The 27766-nt window shown below is 34.5% G+C and overlaps 1 protein-coding gene across 6 annotated transcripts in view; it reads left to right on the top strand.

Annotated features, from left to right (window-relative positions):
• The window catches only part of axed (BTB/POZ domain-containing protein axundead), a 177269-nt gene that overhangs the window by 47104 nt on the left and 102399 nt on the right, over positions 1-27766 (top strand). The gene's annotated exons all lie outside the window — the stretch shown is intronic.

Below are 27766 nucleotides of genomic sequence, written 5' to 3'. Positions count from 1 at the left end.
TGTGGAAATTCCTTGTGGAAAAAATAAGATATGCCCGTTTAAAGTTGAAAATCCGGCTGTCTTGGATTTTCAACTTTCAACTCTAAACTCTTCACTACATTTTCCGTCATAAAATCAAACAAGTAAAAAGCGTTAAGTTCGGATGGGCCGAACTTTTTATACCCTCCACCATAAAATATTCTTAACTAAAACGGAATAATTATTTTCTTTCCTGTCCACAATTTTAGGCGGAGATATTTTGTGATCACTGATACCTAAATAAGGTAAAAAGGATAAAAATGTATTCAATCGGTCGGGAACCTTATATGGGGCTATATCGAAGTGTAGACCTATGTTTTTGGTGGAGAAGTTTTGTGACCACTGGGAACCTCAAATGCCGAACTGCAGATACTTTGGTCAAAAATTTTAGCTAAAATCCAAAAAACCGAAAATCGGGAGGCTCCGTTATACGGGGGCTATACAAAAACATGGACCTATGTTGACAGTTTTTGGTGGAGAGGTTGTTTGACCACTTGGAACCTCAAATATCGATTTACAGATAGTTCGGTCGAAAATTTTACCTAAAATCTTCAAAATACCGAAAATCGGAAGGTACGGTTATATGAGGCTGTTTTTAATCGTGGACCTATGTTGACAGCTTTTAGCGGAGTTGTTTTTTGATCACTAGGAACCTCAACTGTCAAATTACAGGTAGTTCGGTCGAAAATTGTAGATAAAATTCTCAAAATACCGAAAATTGGGAGGGCTATACCAAAACATGGACCTATGCTGACAGTTTTTAGCGGAGATCTTTTGTGATCACTAGGAACCCCAACTGTGAAATTACAGGCAGTTCGGTCAAAAGTTTTAGCTAAAATTCTCAAAATACCGAAAATCGGGAGGTACCGTTATATGGGGGCTATACCAAAACATGGACCTATGTTGACAGTTTTTTGATGGAGATCTTTTGTGATCACTAGAAACCCCTACTATCAAATTACAGGTCGTTCGGTCAAACATTTTAGCTAAAATTCTCAAAATACCGAAAATTGGAAGGTACCGTTATATGGGGGCTGTACCAAAAAAATTTTCCGATATAGCACATCTTCGAACTTGACATGCCTATGGAAAAAAGATACTCGAACGCTATAGTGATTACAGCAGACGGACATGGCTAGATCGTCTTTGAATTTTATCCTGATCAAGAATATATATACTTTATATGGTCGCAAATGATTAGTTCGATGTGTTACAAACAGAAAAACAAACTTAATATATAAAGTCGAGGTATTTTTGGCTCGACTCCGACTCCGACTCCAGACGAGTTTTTTCACGACTTTCACGGCTCCGACTCCGGGTCGACTCCGAGAGTGAATTCCTATATCACTAAAAATTATTTAGGGAGGTTTTCAAAATTTTGGGCGTATGAACCGACAAAAGTATGGATAGGATTAAAGCTCAAAAATTTGCGGGGATATTGATACATATAGCTTTTTTATCACACTAGCCTACGAAAAACATAATATCGCTGTAAACAGGGCCACTAGGAAAACCTTCGGTAAAAATGTCCAAAGGATCCTCGAACAGACCCTTAACCAAACAAAACTGTTGAACATTTGTGTGGGTGGTACCACAAGGATTGGACAGCTTTACGTCTAGTATAACGCCTAGGTATTTGACGTGATATGATAGTGGTATTTCTTGACTTCGTGGTCGTGATAAATTGGCGGTTGCATATTTGGTCTTTCTGGTTAATTGAAGTATCTCAGTTTTCCCCAGACCACAGCTTGTGGACGAAGTGTCCAGTGATTTCATGGCTCCGTTCGTGTTATCACTCAGCACGGATGGAAACAAACCAGAGACGAGTGTTACCACATCGTCCGCATAAGAAACCACCATAATCTCCATGTGGTCAAGTTTGCTAAGTATTTCGTTAATGACAAAGAGACAAAGCAGTGGCGAGATCATCTCCCCTTCCTGTGGAGTTCCTCTGTTTGCGTGCTTTGACAGCGTGCTATTTCATAGTGTGGCATTAATGGCTCTACTCTTCAGCATGATGTTTATCCATCTGCTAATGAATGGTTCCACGCCAAAGTTATATAGAGTTTTTTCTATTGCTGAGTTACTGACAGTTTTGAAGGTGCCTTCTATATCCAGAAAGGTGGATATTGTGTAGGGCCGTATCCTCCGAACGCTCTTTAAGGTAAGCATGTTGACTTGAAGATATCTTGTTTGTTACAAATATTGTTATGAAAACAACACCAAACTTTTCGCAGTTTAAAAATCGATCAAAAATTTTCAATACCGAATATGCCTGTGTTTTTTTTAATTTTGTGTGTAAATTTTGTTTTGGAATACATTTACCGCCTGTTCATGTATAGCGCACGGAAACCTGTACGAAAAGGAAAGCAGTCACTCACTTCCGTCTAAAAATGCGTTCATGTATTTCGCAAACTATCGTGCGACTGCCGTTACGTATCCTATGCGAAATACTACTAATTTGAATGTACATTTGTACAACTATGTTCCATAAATGAGAGCCAAATGAGAAAATCCACATATACATACAAACATTGGAATATCCCCCCATACCATTGCTATCGCAAACGATTCGTTTTCGAATGTTTTTCGATAGTTTTGCGGATATTTTGTTCGAGAACGACACACGAGAACGAATTGAACACGATTCATTCGTCGCTCAGTTTGTGGCAGAAAAACCCTCGAATTCGAATATCGTTAATAATATTATTAGTGAATGAAAGATGATAGTTTTTACGATAAAGCATTTTTAGCGGAGTTTCGGTGTTATGACGTGTTTAACTTTATCTGACGTCTCTTGATATTTTTGTTATGTACCTTTTTCTTCTTTATAATGTTTGCGATACGATGTGCGGTAACTGTTTATAAACATTGTTGTTTCGTATTTTGTAACCCAGACATATGTTGTGTTTATCAACACTTCTTGTTTATATGATACGTAGCATTTATATCGAAACTATTTGAAAAAAGCAAATGGGTATTTTATACGAACTTCATAAAATTATTTTTTAAAACAAACAAATTTCCGAATTACAAAATGTTTCTCGAAACAATTTTTCTTGTAAAGAAAAAACATTCGCCAAATGTTCGAAAATGATATCGTTTTTAAACTTTTGACGAACAAAAGAACAACGTGCTTGTGTAAACCAGAAAAACATTTGCCAATCCTTCGAATGTGATATCGTTTCCGAAACTTGTGCCGGACATTCGAATAATATCCGCATCTGGCATGGGGGGATGTGTGATTTGTTTTGTTTGAAAAATAAAATGTGTCGGTATTTTGAATTATTTTATTTTATTGATTTCTTCAAAATAATGAATGAAACCGCCTTAAAATGTGTCTATAAAATTTTTATTTTGTTTCAAGAATGTGTTGCATAAATTTGTTTTAAGATTTTCGGTGTTATTCGCGAGTTTACGTTCTACTCGGCAGCTACAAGGCAAGTAAGTGATTTTGACATTCTCTTTCTATAAGAGACAGTCCTTTCGAAATACATAAACCCAAATTTAATGGAAAAGTGTTCGTTTACGTGTTATTTCGTATGGCTTGTCGGTCGCATAGATTTTCGTTTCGAAGGCGTTTACATGAACAGAAAATGATTTTTTCCACTTCCGAAGCGCAAAAAACCTTTCGGTCGACATACATGAACAGACTGTTAAAATTGAAAGCCTTTGAAAGCTTATCGACAATTTGTCTATATTTTTAGAGAATAGCACATTCGTTACAGCAAACAATTTAAAGGATTGTTAAGAAGTTACAGAAAAGGTCCACTGGTCGGAAAACTCGGCCGAATTTCTTGAAATCCTTCTTACGACACATTTCCTCGACTGCACGGATAGAACCAGTAAAGATTAAGTGGGATTCGAGCGACCCTTTGCCATAACTTTACTTAGTCTCGCTGTATATTTGGTGCTGTCTATCGATCCGCGAAATTCTATCCTGGATTGCTTTTTGCTTTGGCTATGAGTTTTTTGTACTCCTTCAGCTTATCCTTGTGTGGCTGCCGTTATCCCCTTTGATAGCTGGCGTTGAAAGCTTTCTTTCAGCTTATCCTTGTATGGCGTTGAAAGCTTTTCTCAAAAGTTATCTCGGACGTCCACCATGGTGGATAGTGTTTGTTCGAGCGCGTCATTGGGTATAAAACTTTAAAAGCTGTATCTGGGGATTTCTCCAGAATTGATACTGGTTTATCTATACATGACGTAGTATCTTTTTGTGGAATACTGTGAAGTTTATCCTTCAAACACCTATTGAACATTTAATTGATGTTATTTTATTTCAGATCCAATTGTGATCTGAGTAAGATTTTTTTGGATACTATCAAATTAACTATTTCGATTTGTCGTCTATCGGATACTAGATTGAGATCAATAACCTGCCTAAAAGTTACAGATTGTTAGTATTAATTAAATCTGAAACTGACTCATTGTCGTTATTTTGTCTGGGTATGTCTTGTGTTGGCAAGGCAGCCAATGATGACGGTATTGTGTAGATGAATGGCTCCAGACCTCGCTTGGTGTGACCATACAGCAAGAGGCGATAAGGAACTGCTTACCATTTTCCAGCTTCACTCCTGCCTCTGTGTAGTCCACTGTGCTAAACTGGAGACTTAAGAATGTTGTTAAAAATTAGACATGATATATGCTTACCGTTATTCTTAGCGTAATTTGTTTTGTATCTTTTGTTATCTAGACGATTTACTTCTTTTTCGTAAACGTAGGGTTCTTGAATATTGCCTATGCCTAGATCTTCCTCCGCCAGAAGGATCCGTAGGTTATCTAAAGCGACGCTAGAGTGCTTCAGATTTATTTGCATGACCTTAAGCATCATTTTATTGGGGAGATGATGTGGTTGGCCTATCTAGCTGCATGTCATCCTGCAGCTTTTCGGCATCGTTGACGTCATCTACATTGTCTTCTCCATTCGGGCCATGCGGTCGTGGGATCTTTACTTTGGCCTTCATTTCATCCTCTGATATCGAGAGAACCTGTTATTGCTTTGTGATTCAGTTGCGATTACGGACCATTCGTTCCTTGGAGCAATCCTCTGTCGTCTTCGCCAGAACTTGCAGCAGTTTAGAGCCGTCGCAATGTAAGTCTTAATTCATACTCAACGTATATTTCGGATTGATTTCTTCTCAGCCCCTAACTTCAAAGTGGCAGTGTGCTCATCGTCTTGTCCAACATAGAAAAAAATTACTGCATTTTAGGAATAGTGTTTATAAACTCTTGTCAAGGTTCAAATTCCATAAGGCAAAAATACAGGTTTCTTCTGAGATTGAAAAAAAAAATTGGCGAGTTGCTTTGTTTTTATTGACTAACAACAACACCACACACCACCAAACCAGAGATAAGTATTGCTGCTATTTATAATGCTTTTATTTTGTATTATTTTAATTTACGGTTTCTTCTAATGACTTTCACTGTGAGCATAGTAGAACAATATGAACCATATGTACATACAAGTTGAGTTTATCAGCACTAGGTTGAGATATTAGATGTTGTCTTTATATTAAAGAAATTAAAAAAATTGTAGATGCGAACTATATCGTACAGCCAATCACTTTATTTTTCGACACCAAACGAACTGTAGTTGTTTGTTTTGTTAGTTATTACGACGGTGGTAGTTTAGCGTAAAGCGTTTAGTTGCATTTCAGTCAGGTTGTTATGTTGTGGTTTGTTGATACCGTGTCCATGGGACGGTGAGGACATGAGACCATTCAAAAGAAAAAGAGAACAAAGTTGAGAGAATTTACCAATCAAGAGAGGAAATATGAGAGCAATAATGGGAATGTAGGGAAAAAGAGGAAATTGATTTTGCATCTCATGAAAATCTTACATATTTTTGAAAAAAATAGTGTCTTTCGGATGGATATAACAAACTGAGGTACCTGTACGGTATGAAAACGAAGAAAATATGTAAAAATTCTTGAGATATTTTTTCTGTGAAGTTATCAACCAGTTTGACAATAGTCAGTTACCAGTAAGATGTCCATAATTAGCTGAGCGCCACTGTATTTCTTTACTGCTTATTATATTTTATTGATGGCCATAAAACAACAAACAACACCAAATGCAACAACGGATTTACTTGCTTACAAATTCTATTTATTTATTTTTTTAATTTATTATGCGACAATAAATTTCACCTCGAACTTAAAAACTAATCACCTACAAATGAATGAATGAATGCATTTTATTGTTTTAGTGAAACATAAACGCAATTTTACAACAGGAAGAATAGTTTACGATAAATATGCTATGCATGTATCGTTCACTTTGATGTCTCATATTTGTATTAACACTATAAATTGTCGCAAAATTTATGTTTTTAATAACAATTTAATTAAACTTCTAGTAAAGGTTAGCGAACCGAGAAATCTATTGGGCGCTGTATTACTGAGAACCATAAAGTTTTTCCTAGAAAAACATTTACTCTTAACCATGGACCTGAGCGGTACTTTTTTGCACGCCTCTATTAAGCGGGTGCTTTTGCAAGAGTTTAAAATTTAGAGTTAAACATTTATACTAAAATGGTGCACACGACAACTCTCGAAGGAAGTAAATGATTTTGTCTAAACTTTGCCCAAATTGATTGTTGGAGCGACTTCAACAATCTTCGGCTCGGTAAACCGGTAAAATCGGATCGATAAAAATCTCAATGAGAAGTCCTGCTTAGGTAACTTCATATAACCCCAATGAAAGTGTTTGCAAAACAAGACAAACCCAAACATAAACAGTGGAGAGGGTTTGCCTTGTTTTGAAAACACTTTCGTTGGGGTTATATGAGGTTGCCTGAGAAAGACTTTTAATTGAGGTTTTTCTTTGGTCACTCTTATATTTCGAGCCGACGATTGATGTCTGGGTAGAAGAAGTTTTTGTGGAAGAAGTTATTGAAAAAAACTTCGGAGAAATGCATAAAAATATTTTTGGTATTTATATTTAAAAAATAATTTAAACAAGTAAAAAAGTATAAGTCGGCTTTGCCGACAGAGATATACCCTCAGCCTGTGTATATTGAAACAATTTTTCCCAAAATACGTATGTATTTAGGGGGTTTTAAAAATTTTGGGCGTATGAACCGACAAAAATGTTGATCAGGATTAAAGATCAAAAGTTTTGCGGAGGAGATACTAAAAGGAATGGATCGACACTGACCGTTATGGAAGTGGATCTCCAGCCACATCATATGGTGCCATAGAGGTTTTTTACATTATTCGGGCTGTTTGCTCAAGAAGTATGGACTTGCCCCTAAAAAACTTTTACCATCGTAATTGAGGCAGCGAATGCAAGTTGCTTCAACAAAAATCAAAGTGATTCGATATCAGGTCTTATAGTGAACTTATCTGAAATTTTGTGTGGGAGGTACCGGATGGAGTAGACAAATATAGTCCATATTTGAACCTGATCTATATCTGGTAGATATGTTAGGATGTGTAAAGTATAGACCAATTCGGCCACTCCCTTCAAGAGTTACCGTACAAACAATTTTTCCGAACATTTTTGAACTTTTGTGTGGGAGGCACCTGAAGGAGTAGACCGATATGGCTTATCTTCAAACTTAAACTATGTTTGGACATAATATTACTAAGGCCAAATTTTGGACCGAATCGGCAGATCCGTTCGAGAGTTATCTTGCGCTTCAACCACCTCACACGGTGTCATAGGGGTTTTTTGCAACTTTGGGGCTATTTTCTCGGGAAGTGTGGACTTGCCCTTGATGAAACTTGTACCGTCGTATGGAGGGCAGTGAATACAAATTGCTAATACAAAAATCAAAGCGATTCGAGAGATGACCCTCAACTGAACTTTTCCGAAATTTTGTGTGGGAGGTACCCGAAGGAGTGGACCGATTGAGTCCATATTGAAACCTTATTTAAGTCTGGTACAAGTTTCACGATGGGCAAAGTATGGACCAAATCGGTTACTCCCTTCAAGAGTTATGGTGCGCACAAATTTTCCGAACATTTTCGAACTTTTGTGGGGGAGGTACCGGAAGGAGTGGACCGATGTAGCCCATCTTCGAACTTAAACTAAGTTTGGGTAAAATATTACGAAAGCCAAAATTTGAACCGAATCTGTTTATCCGTTCGAGAGTTATCGTGCGCTCCAGCTAGACAGACAGACAGACGGACGGACATTGCTCAATCGACTCCAAATTGTCTGAAACACATATCGTCCAAACATACTTGGGGTCTAAAACCATTATTTCGATGAGGCACATTTTGCCTGTATGAAAGTGTATATACCCTCGTTAGCATAAATGCTGATGGTATAAAAATTTAGTCACAGGGTTTTATTTATAAGTGCACTAAAACTAGAAAATAATTTTTCTCTTAGCCTCAATAACACTGTACAACAAAATTGAACTTTTTTTAAAATTACAAGAAACCCTGCGCAGGTTATGAAAGAGGGCCGAAAAAAAGAAGACACGTGTATCGGCGTTTTGAAAGTTTACGTCGAGAAGTAACCTAAATAGGCGTGGCAAGTTTCGCCCATTTCTACAGGTTTTGAAATATTCAACATCAGATTCCTTGGAATCCTTGCATTTTAGGTATAAAGTGTCTTTGGCAATATTACTGGCAACAATGCGGGGTATCTTTTTATGAAAAAAATTAACCCTTATGCGAGTCACAAAAGGGGTCTTTTTGAACCATTTTTTCAAAAACGTTTAAAAAGTCATTTAAAATGAGATCGTATCAGATCAAAATATTCTACAAAATTATTTGTCTATCTAGAATGAAGTTTTGTGGGACAAAACTTAATAAACTCAGATAAAGCACAACATTAACCCTAAAACGTGATTTTACTTTTGGCAGATTCCTGGCGTTTAGGTACGATTTAGAGTTTTGGTGTATTCGGGGACCTATAGTAAAATTTTATGACAAATAATTTTGTAGAATATTTTGATCTGAAACGATCTCATTTTAAAGGACTTTTTAAACGTTTTTGAAAAAATGGACCAAAAAGACACCTTTAGTGACTCGCATGAGGGTTAATTTTATTCATAAAAATATACACCGCTTTGTTGTCAGTAATATTGCCAAAGACACTTTATACCTAAAATGCAAGGATTCCAAGGAATCTGATGTCGAATATTTCAAAACCTGTAGAAATGGGCGAAACTTGCCACGCCTATTTAGGTTACTTCTCGACGTAAACTTTCAAAACGCCGATACACGTGTCTTCTTTTTTTCGGTCCTCTTTTATAATCTGGCCGAATTATCTTGTAATTATTTTTTGTGTTGTACAGTGTAATTAGGGTAAAAGCACCTATTAACCAGTCAGTAGCAATAGTCGGCCATTTTTGTATTCAAACTTAAATAACTAATAATAATTATAAAAAAGTGTGAAAATAAACTTATGTAAGCTGTCAGATACATTTGTGTAAAATTTCATTGGGATAAGATGATTTATTATACCGGAATATATTATACCCTCCACCATAACATGGAGGGTATAATTAAATTTGTCATTCCGTTTGTAACACATCGAAATATTCATCAGAGACCCTATAGAGTATATATATTCTTGATCAGGGTAAAATACTAAGTCGATATAACCATGACCGTCTGTCCGTTCGTCTATTGAAATCAAGATACAGCTCGCAATTTTTAAGATAGAGCTTTGTAATTTGGTATAGAAGTTTCTATTAATCCTAGGATGTTTGGTATTGCAAATGGGCTATATCGATCCACGTTTTGAAATAGCCCATATAGAACGCTACCAACCGATTTTCGGCATTTTTAAGGTTTTAGGCTCATTATCACTCCGAAATGGCTAAAATTTGATATTTAGTCTTCGTTGGGGGTATAAAACTTTCCATATGAAATTTGTCCACGCCTTCATATAGCCCCCATAGAAAGGTACCTCCCGATTTTCGGTATTTTGTAGGTTGTGGCCACAATAATCCGTCGAAATGGGTGAAATTTGGTATTTAGTCTTCATTGGGGGTACAAAACTTTCCATATGAAATTTGTCGGTATATTTTCACGCCTTAATATAGCCCTCATAGAACGGTACCTCCCGATTTTCGGTACTTTGAAGGTTGTGACCTCAATATTCCCCCGAAATAGCTGAAATTTGGTACTTAGTCTTCGTTGGTGATATAAAATTTCCTCCATAAATTTGTCGGTACAGGTCCACGCCTGCATATAGCCCACATAGAACGGTACCTCCAGATTTTCGGTAATTTAAAGATTGTGGCCACAATAGCCCACCGAAATGGCAGAAATTTGGTATTTAGTCTTCGTTGGTTGTATAAAATTTTCCTCCCAGAAATTTGTTGGTATAGATCCAAGCCTGCATTTAGCCCCCATAGAACGGTACCTCCCGATTTTCGGTTTTTTTAAGGTTGTAGCCACTACAACCCACCGAAATGGCTGAAATTCGTCGGTATAGGCCCACGCTTATATATAGGCCCTGTAGAACGGTTCCTCCTGATTTTCGTATTGTGACGTCAATATCCCACCGAAGGACTGAAATTTGTTATTTAGTCTTCCATGGGGTTCCAGAAGAGAATTATCAGTATAAGTCCACGTCTTCTTATATCCCTATAGAAGCGTACCTATTAATTTTCGGTATTTTGAAGGTTTTAGCCACATTATCTTACCGAAATATGGGAAACTTGGTATTTTTTTTTATTTTCAATCGTGTTTCTTAAAAAAAATATTGTGATGTCGTTTTTGTATGGTCTGTAATTATACTTCAGCATTTAATTTATTATAGTAGATGACAGAAAGAAAAGAAAATGCTTAAAAGGTCGACTATTGGTATACTTACCATATATTCTTCTTCGTGCTGGCATCTCTCATATAAAACGCTTGCCGTTTATTGTCACTTAATTTTGTCACCCTTTTTAATTTAAATGCGAACGTTTTGAGAGATCCCATCATGAAGAAGAATACACTTATTGAGGCCAAGATAAAGTTTCTGTATCATTGGGAACTCCAAATACCAAATTACAGCCAATTCGGGCTAAAATGAAGATAAAGATACCTGAAATCGGGTGGTACCGCTATATAGGGGCTATAGGTAAAAATGGACCTATATTAGTTTTGGTTTCATATTCATGTATTGTCATTGAAAAATAAAAAGTGTACAAGGTTTTAGTTCGATTGGTCAACTGCAACTGTGTTAAAAAATAGGTACTAGATTTGAACTAAACAGACACCAAAGCAAGTTAAATAAGACACTGTAAAAATGTTTCAAATTCAGTCACTTGCTCTACTAAGAGGATTACTAGTAGTGCAATTTTTTAACTTTATAAGAACAGAATTGCCAACAATAAATAAAAGGAGCATACATCTTAGAAGTTTTTCGGATTCTGAAACTACAATGTTAATAGATGACAAAAATAAAAAAATCGCCGGAGGGATTTTTTGATTTTTTTCATCTATGAACATTGTAGATTCAGAATCCGCAAAAACTTCCCAGGTGTAAACTCCTTTCATTTAAAGTTGGTTCAAGAGCAGCGTGTACTTGATTACTTTCGATTCACTTGGAAAACATGCCAGTGGTGTTCTATATTTCTACACAAGTTGTTGTCGTTCTTAAACGATCAAAAATTTTTTATTTTTATTCTCCTCTGAAAATATTTACTGAACAAACTGTATGTAAGTATGTATTTATATGCCACATCCAATGTGACAGCTAATTATGTCTGTCTTTTTTATCATAGAGATACCGGTGCACCTACACCAAAAAGACCTGTTGAATTGGGAGTTTATCGTGAACTGAAAATCAAAGTAATCAAAGTATTTACTTTTGCCCATATTGACTTTTCTTATCGTAATTACAATTGTCAAATATTTATTTGCTGTATTAATCACGGGACGATTGCTGGTTGCTCTGCTCTGTCAAAGTGCTAATTTTTTATTTAAGCGTACGACAGCAAAGACTAGCCATCGAGAAACTCCAAAGTGAATAGCACAGAAAAAAAAACAACAAAATATTCGAATATGATAACAGTGTACAGAATTAAAATATGTATGTACCAGCTTGAAAGAAGAGACGACATGTTTGTGCAACATATACACATTAAATACATACATACATATATGTTTACTGGATTATATTTGGTGCACATAATAACTCTTTAAAGTTCATCACTACGTGGAATGGAGTATTGAGTTTTCTTGGAAATACTTAGAAATACGAGAAATCTAAAAGTAACCTAAAATTGCATTTGAAAATATGGCGTATTTAATAGCGTTTTCTGTGGATGATTTCTGTTATTGGAAAAAAGATATGTAAATACTTATCTGATAAGAGAGCTGTATTCATATTATCCAAAAAATGTAGCCGATGTTACATCTTAGCCTCCAAATTAAATTTCGAAAAATATATGCAAATTTAGAGGGTTTGCTCTACATGAAAATCTCTTGCCTACAAAGTGATTTTGACAATTACGCGATTTACACAAATATCAAAAATACGTATAAACAAAACCAGTTTATTTGAACTCTATTTCCGTTTAAGAAGCCTAAGATTTAATCTCAACAACCCGATTGTCTTCCTCAATGGGAAACCTTTTATATTTTCGTAGGAGATATAAGAAAAGTGAAAGAAGTACTCCTATAGTTTTTTGTTTAATATTTTCAACTGTAGAATACATGTGACAACTATTTGGTTATTTCGGCTATAACCTCCCAACTATTATACCGATCTTCATAATGTGGGTCTCATTTGATTCGGCGCGAAGTTTTGATTCAAAACTTATTTTTTAAAGTAGTTTAAAAAAATGGGATGGGGAAATTTATATTTATTTTTTGTAAATTCCGCGAATATTGAGTAACATTTTACAAATATTATGCAATCTAATCGCTGAAGTCACTTCGTGGCAACTTTTTGGTAGCAATTGTGCTCATTAAAATTATTGGAGTTTTTATAATAAAATTTTCTTAAAAGGAGAAATAAAACCGCCATAACTTTTGTCCGCAGCAACCAGAAATTGGCTTCGTTCGCGGATTCGGACTAAGGATTTTTTCTTAACCTACGTACCAAAAATTGTTAACGTAGCGCGAAAAAAAACTTAATTTATTTGAAATGGAATATAAAAAAATTGGCAACATATTCCATATACAGTTGTGTTTATAATAATCAATCAGAACAAATGTATGACTACATTATATGATAGCAAATTATCTTCATTGTAGCCGTATTCGAATCAATCTCACTGTAATTGCCACTGTTGATAAGTGTTGCTATCACGCTGCTGCTGTTTGCTACTTGTGCTCCATCCAATGTAAACTTTTGATAATTTAATTAGAAATTTGTTTTATTATAACTGCCCACATAAGTGTTCTAAAATATCACACATACTCACGTACGTGAGTAAATACATATGTATATACATACGATAAATGATAACATATTGTGTTTACATTTCCGAATATTTGTCGAAATCATTACGATCCAATGCAAACACATGACACCAACAAATTTGTTGGTAAATAATTTTATTCTTGCTAGTCGTTACCAAGAAGATACCTGGTACACTTTGAAAACGTCTTTATAATTATGGCCTAAACTAAAAAAATAAACCCAAAATTGATGATGCGATGAACTCGGGGTCCAAATGCAAATTCGTTGATATTTATTAATTTTATCTTTATTATTGTCATTTGGAAGTGATTATTATTTGTTGATACCTTCAGAATAGAAAGAAACATTTATAAACAAATTGGGATAAGAAAATAAAAATAAAAATAGGAACTAAAAAATTTTGATTAGGAAGGATTAGCTTATAAAAGAATTGAAATTACATCATTTGCAAATTCGTAATTCGCACATATTGAGAGCCGCCGTGGTGTAGTGGTAAGCCAGTCCGGCTTGCACTCAGAAGGTATGCTCACCGGAACATCAATATTTTCGTCGGTGGCAAATCCCCTCACTGTCTTACATTTCCTGAGTAATTTAGCCGTGAAAAACTTCTCTACAATTTATGTTGTAAGATCCGCCGTTCGAACTCGGCGATAAAAAGTAGATCCCATATTATTGAGACAATATGAATCGGTGTGCACTCATTGATATGAGAAAAGTCTCCATTGTCCCTTCGGGGATGATAGGTCTTGCGGTTTTCAAGCAAAATCGCAAAAACCTAAACAACCCCTACAAATGTCAACTTGAATCGCGATTTATTTAAAAAGCGCTCCGGCGATTTTTTGTTTGTTTTTTTATTCTTCTCATCTATGAACATTGTAGTTTCAGAATCCGCAAAAACTTCCCAGGTGTAAGCACCTTCCATTTAAAATTGATTCAAGAGCACCGTGAAATCGAAGCAAAAATATACAATATTTGTGTGTGCATCATTTTCCGGGACGTAGTCAGTTATGCATTTTGACTCCATTTCGAGGAGGCCGACAAATTTTGGTGTTTTGTGAGTAAAACATAAAAAAATGTCTAACAAATTACCATTTCGGGGGGCCGGCTCCTTGGCTACGTTTTTTATTTTGCTTTTTCGAACTACAAATAAAATGCTCCGAACTGCAAATGAAGTAATGAAATGTTACGGTTGGAATTCTCAAATTATTTATGAAATGTTACAACTAAAGTATTTCAAATTACATAGGAAAAAGATTAGAAAATTCTAAAAAAAATTACAAAGGAAGGGAAATGAAAAAAATGTTTCGAAATAATGTTAAATTGTGGAAACCCAGCAAAAATTCTGATCCGTTACTCATTATGTAATCCATTACAAAGTAACATAAACATGCTAATCTCCACATTACCGGTAAGCTGAAAAATAATGGGTTATTTATTAAAAATTTTACAAGGCAAAATTGTACTACTTACTTTACTCCTTACTAAGTATTGAATTCGATGGCACAGAGCGTGTGTGTCCGACTACAAATCCGAGGGTTGTTAACATCAGTTGGTGGTGCACCTGTAAGCGTTTAAACAATCCTTAATGAGCAAAATAAAATGAATTCTTCTTACCAAAAATTAGGGAAATAGGGAATTTGTGGTAGAGTAACGTGCCGTTTGCAGACATCTACGATTTGGATTTATTTATATTAAATCGATCGACCTTTCCCTACTTTTGTCCATAAGAGAACGTTTAAGCATACAGGTAAATCTCACCTCTATTATCCAGTCCACCTAAACGCTTTTTCCTAAATTGCCAGGAAATTTTGTTTAAATTTATCATCCTTTGGATGGAATGTTATGTTACAAAATCAGTTACAAATGTATCTAATCTACTTCAAGGGATATACAGTAAAGTCTCTGATCTGATTTTTCTACCATTCATTAGGCTTCTGATTAGTGAAAAAGTCCCTTGGAAACATGTAATGTATTCCAAGAATGTTTTACCTAGGAATGTTTAAGACATTTAAAGCATTAGGATTAATAGCTTAGTGTAGAATTAGATTTTTCAGATTCTCTAACTCATTTTTTTAGTTACTGACAAAAATCGGTAACAATAAAAATCTTGCAATAGGCAGAACCTTACTGAAAACTATCGTTAATTACCGAACTTATAAACATTTTAATTTTACCTATTTTTGTCCTCAAACGCAAACCATGAGTTAGAAAATCGCACTACTTGTATAGAAATTTCAATAAATTATTAAAAAAAAGTACGAGTCTTTTTATTCTCATTCTTGGATATACAAAATTACCGGCACTACGGATTGTTGTTGTATTCTCTTAATTATGCATCCAATAGATTTAAATTCCATATTGTCTTATTCGATGACTATAACATTAATATGAAACAATACCTTTGTTGGCTTCGACGACGAGATAAAGCCAGTTGCTGATGTTTACAGAAAAAGCTAAAATATATTCACCATAATGAGATGAGTGCATTCGAATTCTGAAGTTATATCTCAAGTCGTAAGAGACTTGTGTTCCATGGACTCTGAATATCAATTGCCGTACATGGGCACGAAGTTTATATTCTTGAAAAAAAAACTATGAATAAATATACACCAGAAGTAGATTACAAAAATACACGGGAAATGTCACGTAAATTACGCTGGAGGAGTAAAATTAAGAGATACATTTAGTAGCGAGGATAGCTGCACCAAGTCTACAAATTATATTTGCTTAACATGAATTCGTTTTGCTTTGATGTCAGGTTATTATCTAGTATACGTCCGTTATTAATGAATTTAACTTACAAAATTATATATTTTTGTAACTATTCGGTAATCCGGACAATTCGCCCATGTTTCGGCATGATATCCGCTTTATCGAGACTGTACTGTAATAACTTTTTATCGTTCTTTACAAATCTTGAGGCGATGTCATATTTCTGACCCAAACTGAGAACGATACGAAAAATATTGATCACGTCCTTTGAAACGACGAGTCGTTTTAAAATCAAACAATTTATTGTTTTTGGGTGTATCGCCTAGAAATTTAATAGATTGGTGAAAACCCCTTAAGTTATGTCTGGTAAAAGAATAAAGAACGACCGAGCCAAATTCAAAGTAGTTTGCCCATTGTCTTTTGATCATTTAAGCAAGAATGCCATCCACTCGTGTCCTTAGAGACGCACCAATTTATTTATTGAATTACATTTTCAATAACAAAGCCGTAATTTCAGGATTTATTTTTTTCAGAATCAGTGAGAAATATCTGTGTACGATTTCGGTGTTACCAGGTCATACTATATGCATTCCAAGTTCTAAACAATACATATGACTTATCAAGCATTGACTCTACCATGGTTATCTCTGTCGAGTAGTTGATACTATTAACCAAATAGCTTGTAATTGGAAATTAATACGAGTACCACTCGTTATTATTTCATGACTTGGTGTTGATAACAAAAATATTCACAATTATATGAAATATATACTTGAGGAACACTTAAACATATATTAATATGTCAAAATAAATCATATAATCTCCATTAGAATGAAGTGGTGAAGAGCAGTATATTAATCTAATATATATATATATATATATATATATATATATATATATATATACATATATTGAACTATTCGCCGAATTATTTGCATCCGCTTGGTACTTTGAACACAGCAGCTTTAGAAAAAAATGATATGAACCGAATGTTCTCAAATGTCATTCATTTAAATTATTTAATAATAATCCAACAATTTTCAATTGTAATCCAATGGAGTTTCTGAGAACGCATTTAAAGGTACATCTTTAAAGGTTGATTTCTTTTGAGGATGTAAATTAGCACATTCAAATGCTGGAATTTTATGAAAACAGTTCCTACAGTGCACAGTGGATCCACTTGTATGGAGAAAGTGGCCAAAAATATTTCCAGTGTAAATATCAAGCCAATTCGCCGGTTACAGCTTTGTGCTGCTGCGAAGATTGTTTTAAGAAACCATGAGCGTAGCATTCTCCCCCCCCTTTCCCCTCAGGAGGGGATATACGGTAAGAATTGTTTTATGCTGTTAATAAAAAATATTATGAACAAAGGCCCCGATTATCCTATAATTCGAAAATAGATATGGGGAAACAAAATAATCTTCAAAACAATGTAAAATCCAACCAATTTAGCTTATTAAATTAATAAACATTTTTGTCTGAAAATTGGTAAAATTTTTAAAATAGATCTTATGGCGTTCTTCCTGGAAGGTACGTACCGCCCACGTAAGTCATATTAGGATCAAGAATTCTTGACCTTTCCATTGATGCCAATTATGTTAATGTACGTGGTCAGATAACAGAGTTATACGCTAATATATCTATAGGAACCCTATTCTAGGGCAGCTTTAGTTAGCGACACACCATTAATAGTCTGGCACTAGATGGCAGCTGATATTATTACTGAATAATCTTAAACCCATGACCTACTTTGGAAAACTATTCCCGAGGTGGGCACTGGTGGGCATCATGACTAAAACCTTAGGTCAAATTTAAGTACATGATCGAATTGACATTACAAAAAATATACAGCTAAAGAAAATTAAGCTATTACCTCCTCCTTCAAAATTCACTATAATATTTTACACTACGTATTAGTTTCGCGATATTTGGAATACATTTACTTGCACGTAAAATGTAAGTAGTTCTCACTTCAACAAATATTAGACAAATGTTCCGACTTTTGGAGCTATTCTTAGTCCCAATTTACATTAGGCGAGTTTACTTGCGGCAATTGTCAGTTTGTAGGTGAGAGAGTGTGCTGAGAGGCAAGGGGTTACCATATGATAAAATGACAATTGCCGCAAGTAAACTCGCCCAATGTAAATTGGGACATAAGAAGAACGCGTTCGAATGAAATAAAAACTAATATATATATAAAACTAATAAAAGTGTCATAACTGTCACAGTTGCCAGATGTTATACCAAAAATTTTACATTAAAATTTTTATTTTTGGCCAATGACTGGATCCCCTGTGCAGTGGTATACTACTCTAAAATTAGGCTATTGGCATGAAAACAGGTGAATTTTTCCTCAAAAGTTTTGCTTCAAAATCCATTACCATAAAATGTAATTTTTTCAATTTGTGATGAAGTGGCATTATTTACATCGCCAAAAAATATACTATTGGTCTCCCAAGACAAGACCTTTTGGAGGACTATTGAAAAACCATGGGTCTTTAATGAGGAAGTGTACTGTTTTTATAAGCTAGCTACTTACCTTCTATAGATCAGATCAAGTTTCGATGAAATGTAATGTATAATTTGTCAATAGATTTATTATGGGGGTTTTAAGGCACAGAATTTTAGGAGTTAAAAACCAAAATTTCATACCCCCATTATTACATGTATTCTTTTGCTATAGTTTGGATTTACCGAACAGATTTATAGCGTTCCGATTAACTTAATGTTAAATTTGATGATTGAATTTCAAGGAGGAGCTTCTTGGAATAAACAATCAATGTATAAATTACGTTTTTATTGCCTCCAAATTGGTTTATTTTGCGTTTTCAAATCCATCAGATAGTAAAAGAACACATGTAATAATGGCCCATAGAGTTGTAATTTCAAAGGCTACACTGTCAGATACAGGGCGTCGTGGTGGCAGCGTTGCTATTATTGCTAAAAACACACTAAATGCAAATTTCATTTAAAGTCACAAAATGGCGATGAAATTGAATATGTTGTCATTGAACTTAAAAATCACAGCAATAAAATGCTAAATGGGTGTATTTATCGGCCAAACAATACCGTCGATCTGACTCGCTTACAAGAAGTCCTTGAAACTATTACTCTAGGTAATACTGATGTCTAGACATCGGATTTTGCATATTTGCATATTTTTTATTAATAAAGATACGAAAATTCTGATTGGACCAAAATTCGTTTTGAAGAAAACTGAGTGCAATGACAGGCTCATATTTTTCATTTTTTTGCATATTTGCATATTTTGCATATGCACAAAATATGCAAAAAATATGCAAAATATGCAAAAAAATATGCAAAATATGCAAAAAATATGCAAAATATGCAAAATATGCAAAAAATATGCAAAATATGCAACTAATTTTTTAGACGAAAATCGTCAAATTAAATTTTGAAAGTCATCAAAAAGTGTTCTAAATTAAGTTTATTGTCGTTAAACTTCGATTTCTTAGCTGATTATTATGTTATTAATTATTATTCCGCCACAGCAATAAATCTGGACTAAAAGACTTAGAAAATTTCCTATAATCCAGCCTTCTTATTACAACATAAGTTGCTTTCTAATACAAATTTGTTCAAAAACTCAATCAGAAATGTCAAAATGAACGTATCCAAATATATTGATATTTTCTTCTCGGCCAAATTGTCTGACAGAATATCAAATGAGCTAGAAATTAAGACTAAAACAATATTGAATATTACATAAAATCTTTCATATTTTACTAAAAACATATAACATATAAAAACATATACAGGGCAATCATGAATATTTCCCTCCGAATTTTCCGCACGGAAAATAATTTTAGAAACTCTTTTAAAATCAATATTTGTTAAAAGTTGAAAGCTACTACATTCGCTTTATGATGGCATATTCTAGTCGAATCGACAAAAATATTCCCTTTTTGGGCATAAATATGGAAAAAATTGTGACATTTGGGAAAGGAAACAAATTATACACGGAATTTTTATTCATGATTGCACTGATAACTATATTTTAATACCCTAAGGGTATTATGTCTTAGTGAATGAGTTTGCAACACGCAAAAGGAAACAACATAGACCCACAGTTCCTTTTGATTATCTGCATAGATTCGCACTTATCCATCTAGCCAGGTCATTTTGAAAACAAAGTTCAGGTCACATTTATAGACCAATTCGCATAAAAATTGGAGATTTTTTGGCCCTAGGGCGGTCCATGTTTATTTTGGTAAGAATCGATTCAGATTTGGATATTGCAACCATATATACAGTATAATCTCCATAATCCCTACACCACAGGTTTCGGCGGTGTCCGAATTATCAAATTGTCGGGATTAACGAATAGTAAAGAAAATAAATTATTTTCTATGATTAAATAACTCGTGATAGTTATATAAAACTCTACGTGCTCTAAGTGTTAAAAATAGCGAGATTTTTCTATACGTCAATCCGGACATTTTTATTGGCATTGTCCGTATTTGTTCCTTTCCTTACTTTTTACCAATTTACCATGCAACAAGACTCAATTTTCCCAAATTACAGAAAACGTCAATCAGATTGTGAAAGTAGAGCTGGAAATACGACGTTTTTAAAGTATACATCAGGATGTAAGCAAAACACGGGACAGGTTTGAAATTTCATTTTTTCTGACAATTAAGATTCCTTGAAATCTTTGCCTTTTAGGTGTATAGTGCCTTTGGCAACTTTAATGACAATATTGCGGCGAATATTTTTCTTAATATTTTATTTATATCCTAGACAACAAAACTAATATGTTATAAAAGGTGTTATATACTCGACAATTTTTTCTAAATGTTTCTGAAAAAATGTATACAGCAACTCCTCCATTAAACAACTGTCCAAATTCGAAACATTTGTAATAATTAGTTCAAATTATCGAGTACACGGTCAAGTATAAGTTAATTAATTGTATAATTTCTTTTCGACTGTGTTATCAAAATTGTTTTCCTGTAGCAGGAATGAAAGAACTATTTTTTTTTTAGCTTTCCAAATGCTTTTCTAGCAGAAATATTTGAGTGGTTTTGCCATGTTAAAGATAATTCCAAGGGTTTGACTTAATTTGCCACTACCACGCTATTGTGTGGTTTTTCTGAGTGATGTCATTTTGCACTAATCATTTGGTGTTCTTCACATCAGTTTTAACTACATCCCACTTCAAATAAAACTTGTTGTTTTTAAAAATTTGAAAACAACAAAACCCGAGATTAAGCTGAAATTATTTTACAACAATAAAATAATGCACATCTCAACAAAACTGCCAAAAGTGAATCTAAAAATAATGCATTACTTTTCGCCGAGGAGTGAACATTTCCCAATTCTGCATTAAGTGTACACTGCATTGTATGCGTACAATATACATATAAAATTATGTATTTTTAGTACATTAAACTAAAACCATGTCATCAATATTAAAGCGGCAGTTAGAGCATTTTTCCAAAGAAGCTTTTTGACCACAAATATAGGACTAAACACTATAAAATATATTGAAATCTAATATGTGGATATTCCAAACGTATACCTCTAATTCGGAATCGTAAATGGTACTTTAGTACTTTTTCCCATTTTGCGCTAAAAAACGAACCCTATTTCCAAAAACTAGAAAAAATTGTGCTTTTATCTAAACAAAAATAGCGATGACTAACTCCAGCTCCTTTGTTTTTCTGCTAGACAATTTTGGCCGATTAGAAACTATCACTGTATTTGGATACGTTGATTTTGACATTTCTAATTGAGTTTTTGAAATTTGTCCATTATCTATCTACATTTGTATAGGAAGCAAATTATGTTGTAATAGGAATGCTGGGTTATTTGACATTTTCTCACCTTGTGAAAACTGATTTAAGTCTTGTTAGTCTAGATTTATTGCTGTCTCAATAACATAATAATCTGCAAAAAACTATGTTAAACGTCAAAAAACTTAATTTTGAATGTTTTTTGATGATTTTCCAAATTTAATTGACGATTTTTGTCAAAAAAACACTTGCATATTTAGCATATTTTTTGCATATTTTGCATATTTTTTGCATATATTTTGCATATTTTTTGCATATATTTTGCATATTTTTTGCATATATTTTGCATATTTTTTGCATATTTTTGATATGACCCCAAATATCGAAAAATTGACCCTCAAAACGCCTAGATCCAAAATTTGAGTCCAATCGGATAAGAAATAAAAAACATGCTAAAATCCGATGTCTACTGATGTCATACATACAGGGGATTTTAACTCTAATATTCTTGTCGATTCGATATTAACGAATAACATGCTACCATTGGGACAATACAATGTTAACAACACAAATCCCAACCATTATTCATTGATAGTTAATACTCTACTAGATCTTTTTTTGTCAATAACACCACGAACATCTTACTATACGATCAAGTTTCAACACTGTGTTTATCAAAGCATGACCTTATTTTCCTTTCATGCAACTTTAATATGCAACCACTCGATAAGATATACTCGCTCCGTGACTATAGAAATTTAAGATACAATGATTTGGAAGACAAATTTCTACATATCAACTGGAATGATATATTTTCCCTTATTTCTGTTGAGCAACAATTCCACTTCCTTCAACATAATATTCACTCATTATAAAACGATAATGTTAAAATCAAAAATAAGCACCTAATTGCAAACCTTGATTTAGATCGGATATCAAAAGTGAAATAATAGATAGGGATAGAACATACTACAGGTGGAAATAATTCAAAACTCCAAATGAAGAGTATCGCCTTGCTCGTAGATTGGTTAACAGAAGTATCAAAACCGCTAAAACCGGACACTACTTATTTCGGTTTTGTTTTGCATCGACTCAAAGTCAAAATGGCATGTTATTCGCGATTCGGATTGGAAAATCCAAAACATCCGGATCCTGTATAGGTGATGTTGAATTTCTAAATAAAACTTTCATTAATTTACTAATGATTCAGACCGACCCATCCTTCTATGCATTGGATGATAATGGTATAAGTGGCGAGGATATTTTAGAATTTCGTTGTGCCACCAATGAGGAAGTTTTGAATTGTTTCTCAAGCGTCAAATATAACGCTATAGGTCCTGATGATATGGATCCCAAGTTCATTCGGATACTGCTTCCATGTTAATTGCCTCATTTCACCTTTCTTTTCAATACCATATTGACTACTAGTACGTTTCCTACCATTTGGAAACATGCCAAAAATAAACCAGTGCCAAAACTTAATATGGAATTTCGCTCCATCGCAGTTCTACCATATCTATCAAAAGTCTTCGAAAAGATAATTCATAGGCAGCTCATAGAATACCTACACCGTGAATCTTTACTCACAGATATCCAATCTGGATTCCGTGCTGATTACAGCTGTTTAACTGCCCTTCTGGAGGTCTCTGAATCAATAAGGAGTGAGATCGATGAAAACAAGGCATGCTTTCTCGTACTACTTGACCACTCAAAAGCATTCGACACAGTTGATCACCGAACACTTTGCTATAAACTACAACACTTTTTCAATTTCTCCAATACCTCGACGAATCTAATTTGTTCCTATCTGTTTAACCGAACGCAATCTGAAACACTAAATCCAAATCTCTGGCAGTTACAGAAGGAGTCCCACAAGGATCTGTTACACTGTGTGTAATTTTTTTGAGTCATGTTTTATTAACCATATTCTGATACCACAGTGTTATATTAGGCCACAAAAGAGAAGACACGTGTCTCGCCCTTTTTCCTTATCTCATCAACTTTCGCGGTTATAGGTTCCAAAGGTTTGAGGCTTTGATGGCAACAACTATCATATTGTCAGGATCATATCTTTCAAATCCTTAAGAAATTTGATTTACTCACAGAGGCAAAGTTATAGCTCTTGTCTTGAACAACAAAAATTGTGAACACATAAAAACCCTCAAACTTCATCTGCAAAGTCAAAATCGCCAAGGTCAAATTTCTTTTATAAGTTTTTCTCGCTTTGTGGTCTACAGATATCAAACCGATCAAAATTAAAGAACCAAAGTTAAAAGTTCGATTTTATTTGTCCATAATTTCCTGTTAAGGCCCGTAAATACGTAACCTTTAAAAATTTCTTGAATATTGAAGAGTTTGTTATTTACAGATCTGAGAAAACGTTAACATTAATAGATTTGTTTGTGAATTTCAGCTTAAAGCGTCATTGGCCTTTAAAAACCCTTTATACAGAGTTGCGTATATTCTCAAAAGATGTTTATTGAGATCTAAGGTACATTTTTGTAGTTGGTTGTTTGTTTCAAATTTGATCGGTTTGATATCTGTAGACCAAAACCCGAGATAAAATGTATAAAGAAATTACATCTTGACGATTATGACATAGAAGATGAAGTTTGATGGAGTTTATGTGATCACAATTTTTGTTCTTTTTGAGAAGTGCTACAAATTTGCCTCTGTGATTAATTCAATTTTCTTAAAGGTTTGGAAGATATAGTCCTGACAAAATGACCCCTATTGACATCAAAGCCTCAAACCTTTGAAGGCATATAACCGCGAAAATTGATGAAATAGGAAAAATGGCGAGACACGTGTCTTCTCTTTTTTGGTCTTCCATTACGCTGCGGTGTCAGAATATGGTTAAAAATTTTTGTGTTGCATAATGTCCCAGCAAACCAAATGTCGGATGTCCGACATGTCTGAACAATTTCGGAAGCAACGTCGTTCAGATTTCGTTCCGATTTCTAAACGATTTTTCGCAGCGGAAATAGTTCAGATTTTGTAACGATTTCGTTCAGATTTCGGAACGAATGTCGGAAAGAAATTTCCTTTCCGAATTTCCCACGGATTTTCTTCAGATTTCGTTACGAAATCGGATCGAAATCGATACGATGTCGCTCCGACATTTCGTTCCGAAATTATGTCAACCACTTCATACAACTTTCGTTAAGATATCGTTACGATTTCGGATCAGACATCGGACGTATCGTCCGAATTTTGTTCCGAATTCGTTAAGATGTCGGTACGATTGGTTTGCTGGGGTTATAGGACCACTTTTGTTTTCAATGTATGCCAATGACCTACCTCTCCAACTAACACACTGTCGTATGCACATGTACAGATGACGTGCAGATATACCTGAACAGTTCTCTTGGCGATGTTCGCCAGTGCATTCAAAAGCTTAACTATCATCTGAACAGAATTTACAAGTGGGAGTGTGCCAACGGTCTTGTCCTAAACCCGAAAAAATCGAGGTATTTAGGTATCCACAAAAGGAAAAATTTCAAGATGCAAAATATTGAAATAGTATTAAATCAAGAAAACATAGCATTTGTTGAAAGTGCTAAAAATTTAGTAATTGTTTAACTCTTCTCGAAGCTGGAGAAACCACATTAACCAAGTCGTCGGGAAAAACTATGGCAAATTACGTTCTTTATGGCTTCTTCTACCATTTACTCCTGGCTAAAACTTAACTGGTACCTGGATTAATCTATGCATGCGAACTATTTGCAAATTGTGATTCGGTGAGCAAACGCAAAGTGAATGTAGCTTTTAATAGTATGGCTTGTCCAAAACTCAAAATATCTAACAATATGCTAATTCCCTCTTCAATATGAAAGCCCTGAGACTTCTACAAAAAATTATATACAAAGAAACTCCAAAATATATTTTTGAAAAGTTAAGATTTGAGGGAAAGAATTGTTCCATTGCAAGACGGGGCTTAGTATCAGAATCACAATTTTTATTAATAAATTTTTTATTTAATTTACTTTTTTAAATATTAATAATATTGTCACCGTGGTGCAATGGTATGCACACCCGCCTTGCACGCTGAAGGTCGTGGGTTCGATTCCCCGGCCAGGCAACATCAAACATTTTTCAGCGGTCGCAAAATACCTCTCAGTAATGTTGGCGACATTTCCTGAGTATTTCAACCATGTAAAACTTCTCTGCAAAGTGGTGTCTTAAGACATACCGTTCGGAATCGGCGATAAACAGTAGGCCCCATATCATTGTGCTAATATGAATCGGGGTGCACTCATTGATATGAGAGAAGTATCCCTTGTCCCTTCAGGGATGTTTGTGGAACAATTATTATTATTATAATATTGTAATATTTTTAAGATGGTTATGTTTCTTTACTTGCAACCCTGCACTATAATGTATAAGATTTCAATCTTGTTGTGCAGAAATCAACAAACACAGTCAAATACAAAATTTGTATTCAATCGAATGAGTTCTTAATGGATGAAGAACGTTCTTGAAAAAAAATAGCCAATATACAAGATCAAAGTTTTTATGCTCCCCACTATTTGACATATTTTGAAAGATTAAAGGTGTCATCGAGTGGTATAGTCTTCGACCCAGTCGTACTTAGCGTAGGTTTTATATGCATTCGTTTTGAAGTGATAGATAGAGTAAAGTTGATAGCATGCATTTTTGCTACTTTTCAATGATTTTTAACAACTCACTACGAAAAACTGATTAGTAAATATTTTATTAATTATGGTCGGAGTCTAACCAAAATGGCTCGACTTTCGGAGTCGAACCCTGGATTTAACTGAATAAAACTTATTTCTTTTGTAAGAGCAAAACAATTATATTTATATAATTATGCTTTTGTTCTTTTTGTTCACTATTTCCCATTTGGGTGTACTCTATGTTTGCTATTTTTTGCTTTATTATATCGTCCACCATAATATGGAGGCTATAATTAACTTTGTGATTCCGTTTGTAACACGTAGGAATATCCGTCGGACCTTTAAAAAAGTATATATATTCTTGATAAGCATAAAATTCTATGTCTATATAAAAATGTCCACCCGTCCGTCTGTCTGTTGAAATCAAGATATAGCTCGCAATATTTATAACAGAAGTTCCTATTACTCCTAGGATGTTTGGACACCCAAAGGAGGTTAAAACCATAAACCTATTTTTGCTAGGTTAGGCAGAGTTGAGTAGGCTAACAGTAGTGCGATTCTCTAACTCATTTTTTGAGTTACCGACAATTGTCGGTAAAATTAAAATGATTATAATATCGGTAATTACCGATATTTTTCGGTAAGTTAGCGACGAATAAAAAGCAGTCGTAAAGTTCTACCGATAGCAAGAGTGTTGTCAGCTTTTATTTGATGTTTTCATTCAAAATTTTGCGTTTTAATTTTACCGATTTTAGTCGGTAACTCAAAAAATGAGTTAGAGAATCGCCCTACAGGTATCTTTACTGGTCACCTGGGTTTACAAGTTCATATGCACTGAATTATATGTGCAGATAATAACATATGCAAGGTATGTGGAGAAGACGACGAAACGTTGAAACATAGTCCCCCCCCCAATGTCACGCTATTGTAAATATCAGATCCTAGTTTTCAGGGAACGATAATAATAATTGTTCCACAAACACCCCATAAGGGACAAGGGAGACTTCTCTCATATCAATGAGTGCACCCCGATTCATATTAGCTCAATGATATGGGACCTACAGTTTATCGCCGAGTCCGAACGGCGTGTCCAAGACACCACTTTTGTAGAGAAGTTTTACATGGCTGAAATACTCAGGAAATGTCGCCAACATTACTGAGGGGGATTTTGCCACCGTTGAAAAGTGTTTTGATGTTGCCTGGTCGGGGAATCGAACCCACGACCTTATGTGTGCAAGGCGGGTGTGCATACCATTGCACCACGGTGGCACCCATTTCAGGGAACGATACCATACCAGATTTTAATCAAATAATGAT

This window comes from Musca autumnalis, unplaced genomic scaffold (genome assembly GCF_047663935.1).
Source record: "Musca autumnalis isolate F117 unplaced genomic scaffold, ASM4766393v1 scaffold_4, whole genome shotgun sequence".
NCBI classification, from domain to species: Eukaryota; Metazoa; Arthropoda; class Insecta; order Diptera; family Muscidae; genus Musca; species Musca autumnalis.
This window is presented reverse-complemented; position numbering and strand designations above follow the sequence as displayed.